The sequence below is a fragment of the Salvia miltiorrhiza genome, chromosome 8 (genome assembly GCF_028751815.1).
Source record: "Salvia miltiorrhiza cultivar Shanhuang (shh) chromosome 8, IMPLAD_Smil_shh, whole genome shotgun sequence".
Classification (NCBI taxonomy): Eukaryota; Viridiplantae; Streptophyta; class Magnoliopsida; order Lamiales; family Lamiaceae; genus Salvia; species Salvia miltiorrhiza.
The window spans coordinates 31,310,958-31,316,957 of NC_080394.1; the positions used below are offsets into that span (position 1 = coordinate 31,310,958).

The 6,000-nt window shown below is 35.8% G+C and overlaps 1 long non-coding RNA gene across 1 annotated transcript; it reads left to right on the plus strand.

The window, feature by feature from the left end:
* Positions 1-1,920: 1,920 nt before the first annotated feature.
* LOC130997698 (uncharacterized) lies at positions 1,921-4,853 on the plus strand. Its single transcript, XR_009093160.1, has 2 exons — positions 1,921-3,973; positions 4,560-4,853. It is a non-coding gene; the product is annotated as an uncharacterized LOC130997698 (long non-coding RNA).
* The last annotated feature ends 1,147 nt before the right edge of the window (positions 4,854-6,000 follow it).

The following is a 6,000-nucleotide window of genomic DNA, read 5'->3' on the forward strand; positions in this document are numbered from 1 at the left end:
AGTCTTCGAGCTCATAAAGTCAAGCTTAATGTCGTGTTTGGGACAAACTGAGCCCTTAACGAACCAATGAATTTCGTTGTCGAGATGGATTTTTTTCGAATCCATCATACTTAAGCAAAGGTTGTCACGAAAGGGGGCAGTCAATGCCCACATGACTCGAGATTCCTTCGATGAATGAATAAAAGTTTATAACGGCGTTTTAGGCTGATTGCCTACATGCTCGAAATGGTTGGTCTCCTTACAAACTGTTTAAGTTGCCTTAAGAATGCTCTAGAGATATTAGTCATTATAGTTCCGCTTAAACGACATAGAAATTATTAATAAGGTATGTTGAGGACGACCGAGCTAAACCGGGGTGAAAGCTGAGAACATGTTTTTGCCACTCATTGTGAGACATATAATACCAGTTATCAATCGACTATCGATAGATTGGCAAATGAGGCGTTATACCTGAGGAAATATAGATCACCACTTTGTTGGGATGAAATGGCGAGATGATTGAGATCGTCCGTCAAATCAGAAAAAGGAATCAAGGAGGCCCAGGATAGACAGAAGTCATATGCTGACAAGCGCCGAAAGGACCTATAGTTTGAGGATGTAAAGAAAATTTTTCTGAAGGTTTCTCCATCAAGATGGAATCGTTAGATTCGGTGTAAAGGGTAAACCTAAACCCGTTTTATAGGCTCATACGAGATTGTAGAAAGGATAGACCCAATAACTTACTGGTTGGCGTTAGCGCTAAGCTTTGAGAATGTGCGTAATGTATCCCATGTGTCGCAAATAGAGAAGTATGTTTACGATTCAAAGCATATGATCCATAAGAACAACATTATTATTAGTCAATATTTGAGTTACGAAGGAAGATCCAAATCTATCTTAGATCGGGAAGTTCAGGTACTAAGGACTAAGTCAATACCGATAGTAAGGGACCTATGAATATATCATGGTCAATAATAGACTACCGTCTAACAGGAAAGTGAAGTACTCAAAGTTATTTTCTGAGGTACAAATTTCGGGACGAAATTTATGTTAAGGGGGATAGTATGTAATGCCCCGACTTTTTATTAAGGATTATAGACTTTTAATTATTGATTTAAGGATTTCTTATGGTAATTAGGGTTCAGCATCCATTAATAAAATACGGACTTATGTGAATTTGATGATTACATACGTGATAATTTATTTTTATTTTTATTTCAACGGATGATGCACTCAAAATATATTTTGAGTCCATTAAGAGAATGATGGAGCTTAAAGATTTATTTTGAGTTTTCAAATCGAAAAAAAAAAATTTATGTATTTATTTATTTTTACCGAGAAATTTAGGAATGATGAGTTATAAAAATTTTCCATCAATATTTTTCTCAAATTATTTTCCTATGATGTATTTATAAATTGAGAGAGAGCACTAATGTTAGTGCTATTTATTCTAATTTTGATCACAAGAGTTTTATGCTCTAGCATTTTATCAATTGATGATTAGTCTTACATATATATATATTTTTTTTACACATGGGTTATTACTACACCACATTTTTATATTTACTTAATGTAACACCCCATTATCCTCCACTAATATTTTCTTTTCCCTACCACTAATCTTTTTCCCTACCACCACTAATATTTTCTTTTCCCTACCACTAATCTTTTCCCTACCACTACTCCTACCTTTCCACCACACTACTCCTTTTCCCCCACCACTACAATCTTTCTCCCACTCTCACAACTTTTCTCCCACCATTATCACACTCCATAGAAGCCTTTGAAGCCCCAAGAGAAGTAGCAAAGCAAGGGAGAGTGTGGGAAAACTATAGAGTGAAGGTTGTGCTTCGAGGGGGAGTTTTTCTTTGCTTTTTCTCAACTGAAAATGCTTTATGGCCATGGATTTTTACACATTTGTGTGCTATATTATGTGAGGATATGTTTTATGATTTTGGATGATTATTTTGGTAGAGTTTATTGGGTGAAAACCGTGCATGAGGTAAGGCAGCGAATCTGCCATAAGCACACTGCTCGGCAGTGTTTTGCAAGGCGATTACAGCCATCCAAACGGTTCCCAAAAATTCCCAAATTAATTGTGTATCATCTTTCATATGTTTTCTATACTTTGGTAAAATTTCAGAAGGTTTGGAGCTCTTATGATTTATTTATGAATTTGTAAACATCACTGCCTATCTGGAATACATTTTTGGTAAACAATCTTTGGGAGGCCATAAGTAAAGTTTCAATCGGTGAAAACCTTTGAAACTTGAATATGTCACTCTAGACTCCCGTATCTTTCTTTTGACATCGGTCTCACCATTTTTGAGTAAGGGAAACAACCGGTATAAATTCTTGAAATCTAGTTCTTATTCCTTGTACCATCCAGTAGATTTTACAAACCTACGACTTTTAGGTGGCAAAGGCCGACTTAAATCTTTGATTCTCAAGCCTATCTTTCTACTGAATATTCACTGACATGTTGGGAACTTACTTGTTCAGTTTTAGAATTTTTGGTGAAGCCTAAAGTGGTTTTTCTGATTTATGTTCTAAATCTGCCAAACTTGAACTCTTTTTGTGCACTGAACTTTAGACAGTCATATCTTCTAAACCATGAATGTTCTTGGAGTAAATCCAACTGTAGAGTGTTATGATCTCTCCCTAGTTTCCAGATTGACCCTTGGGGTTCCCAGTGGAGTTTTGTAAAGGGAGATATGAATTTTTAAAGAAAGCCCACTGACTTGGTTGTAATCTGGAAATCTGAAATTTTCAGATTTTTGCTTGTTAAATACCCATCTTTGAGAGGGCATATCTTGCTCGTTTGAATTTTTTTTCATTCGATTCAAATTGGAGAATGATCCTTGAAATGTCTAGTTTCCAGAATGTCTTTTGGAGCCTCATTTGGAGATCCGAGGCAGATTTGATGTCTGTTGCAAAACAACCTCTTAAGAGCTCAAGTTGTTGAATTATTTTCTATGTATCAAAGTTTATTTTAAAGGATGTTTCATGAAAGATTTAGTATATGTGCGTAACGAGTTTGGGACTATTTATTTTAAATGAGGTCCGTTCTTTTATTTAAATTATGATGGACTTTTAATGAATATTTTTGGGATTAAACTCTTATTTCTTGATTTATATAAATTATTTTTTTAAGGACTTATAAATATGAATTTCGTAGGCCTACTGACCTACTGTGATCGACGGTTTGTCGATGTCTAATAGATTTGACAATTTTATAGCAAGTCCCTACATGAGTCTTGAGTACCCTGGTAAAATTTCAAGCCATTCCAACTTCGTTTGATACTTCTTTAAAATGCAAAACCTAAACTGCACATTACTACCGAGAATTTCAGAGAACAGAGGAAAGAGTCATTCATTTCAGTAGCTTCCTGTGTGATCTAGATTTCCAAATTTTTATGGTATTAACCTTATTGTGTTAGCTAGATATCCACCAAAGTTGAGCCCAGTTTGACAACGTTTACTATTTTTCAAAAATCCAAGTTTTCGATTGTTCAAAACTGCCGAACATGGTAGATCGTGGTAAAAACGTCATATCTCTCAAACCACTTGGAGTTTTCGACTCTACTTTTTTTTTATATGAAACTAGACTCGAAGATCTTTCTTTTGGTATGAGTCTAGAGTCCAGGAGATGTCGGAGTCAGAACAGATTAAATTTTGAAGTTGAGTCAGTGTAAAAACAGAGCATGTTTTGATGATGTTTGATTGTGATTCTTATGTGCCTTATGTGTTTGTGTTGCCTATGTGTTTGAATGAGATTAGACGAGGTATGATTGATTTTTGACTGTCTTTAATGTAACGAATTATGGATGCTAGAACCCTAAAACATTAAAAGATACCCTAGGCACGTAGAATTAGACTTTGTCTTATGACAATTTCTTCACGAACTTATCGACTCTTCATCAATGAAGGTCCGGGCGACAGAAAGTGAAGCCGAAGAAGAAACGACTCCACGCCAGCTTTAAGAACAATTGAGGTGGGCATTATTTTATTATTACGTATATAGAGATCCCCTGCGTGACGTAGGCCTCATATGCGAATATATATGCATGATATGTTTTGACTATTTATTCAGTTCTTATGAAATGCTTATATGTTTAATGCCCTTTATGAAAATGAAAATGTTATGAAAATGAAATGTTTATGAAATGATTGACTGCCAAAATGTTTATGTTTTTATATGTATCCTATCTGTGTTGGTTCGCCAACTTTAAAGGAAATCCAATTGGGATCCTATGCTAGACAAAGGTCGCTAGCTAGGGTTAACGTGTACACTCATGGAGACCGCGAGTCGCTTGCGACCGGTCTTGGCGTCCGTGGTAAGGAGGCCTCCTTCCCGGCGCGTGACAGAAAGGACAGATATGGATCATATAGACTGAAAATGGGATGCGCATCCACCTTTATGAAAATGAATGAAATGTTTTAGTAAGCGCAGGTCATTCAAGAAAACCCCTGTGTGTTACTGTTGGCAGTTCAATTTATATATGTATGCATGTTGTATTTTCGGCTTATGTCACTGAGTATTTTTATACTCAGCCCTGCATGTATTTCTAAATGTGCAGGTTGAGCAGGCGATGGAATGGATCGGTGTTGAGCGGATTTCCCTTTTGATGTTTATGTAATGAAACCTTGAGTATGCATCTCCATATGCATAACTCACACGTTTTTTTTCGCTGCAAACACTCTGACTTATTTATCATTTCTACTTGAACTTATTACTACTTCATTTTAATTAACTTTCAGTTGGGGTCTAGTCGTTATGGCAGACTCGTTTGTGAATTACCCAAGTGGTTATATATATATATACCACTAGTTTGTTATTAATGTTGGTTACTTAGTAAATCCCCTTTAATTTCCGTTTCTTATTGTTCATCCCAAGTCATAACCCCGGTTAACCCGTCATTGGGATAGTGGGCTGTGACAACTGATTTGATTCAAAAACTTGATGACCGTGATTCAAATTCTACAATATAATCATTACAAATCTTTATTTCCATAATAAATACAAGAACTTGGCCGGGAAACATCTAATTGCACTACAAAAAAACCGAGCATTACCGGGGAAATTACCGGCGGCGAAACGCCCGTCGGTAATTATCGGCGGCCCAACGACGCCGAAAGAAGGCGGATCGGTTTTTTTCTTTAACGGCGTTATTACCGGCGGCATTATCACCGCCGGTAATTAGAGGCGGCTCGCCGCCGGTAATTTCAAATTAATTTAATTTAACTTTAATTTTAAAAAAAATGTAGATTAACGGCGACATTGCCGCCGTTAATTAGCGGCGGCAAAATGCCGCCGGTAATTCTTTAAATAAGAAACGACTTTAGATCCCCTTTTCTTTCACAGAACCCACGCGCAGCCCTCAAACCCTTCTCCCTCCCCCTGCCGCGCCTCCTCGCCGACCCAGCAGCCGCCGCCGACCGCCAGCCGCCGCCGTCAGTCCACCACCGCCGGCCAGCCACCCCTGCAGGTATTATAATTTCTCTCTCTTTCTCTTTATCTCTCACTTTCACATTTAATTAATTTATTTCTTTAACATTTAATTAGTTGAACGACGCCGCGCCGTTGCCGACACCGCCATCGCCACCGCCGACCACTACCGTACGCTTTCGTTCTCGTTAATTATTTGATTTATTTATTAATTATTTTGTTAGATTAAAATTAATATTAATTAGATTAATTTTAATTAATTTATAATATTTGAAGTATGATTAATTAATTTAAAATTTGTTTTTTAATATTATTTTGTTAGAATCTAATTAATGTTAATTTGATTAATTTTAATTGATTTATAATATGTGAAGTGTGATTAATTTTAATTAGTTAAATTATATTGAAATTTGTTTTTACAATCTAATTAATAATTAGTTGGAGTTTGATTAATTTAAATTAAAGTTGTTTGATTAATTATAAAGCATGATTAATTTTAAGTATGAATTTGTTAGAGATTTATTTATGTTAAATAATTTTGTTAAATGAAGTATGATTAATTGAATTTTAAG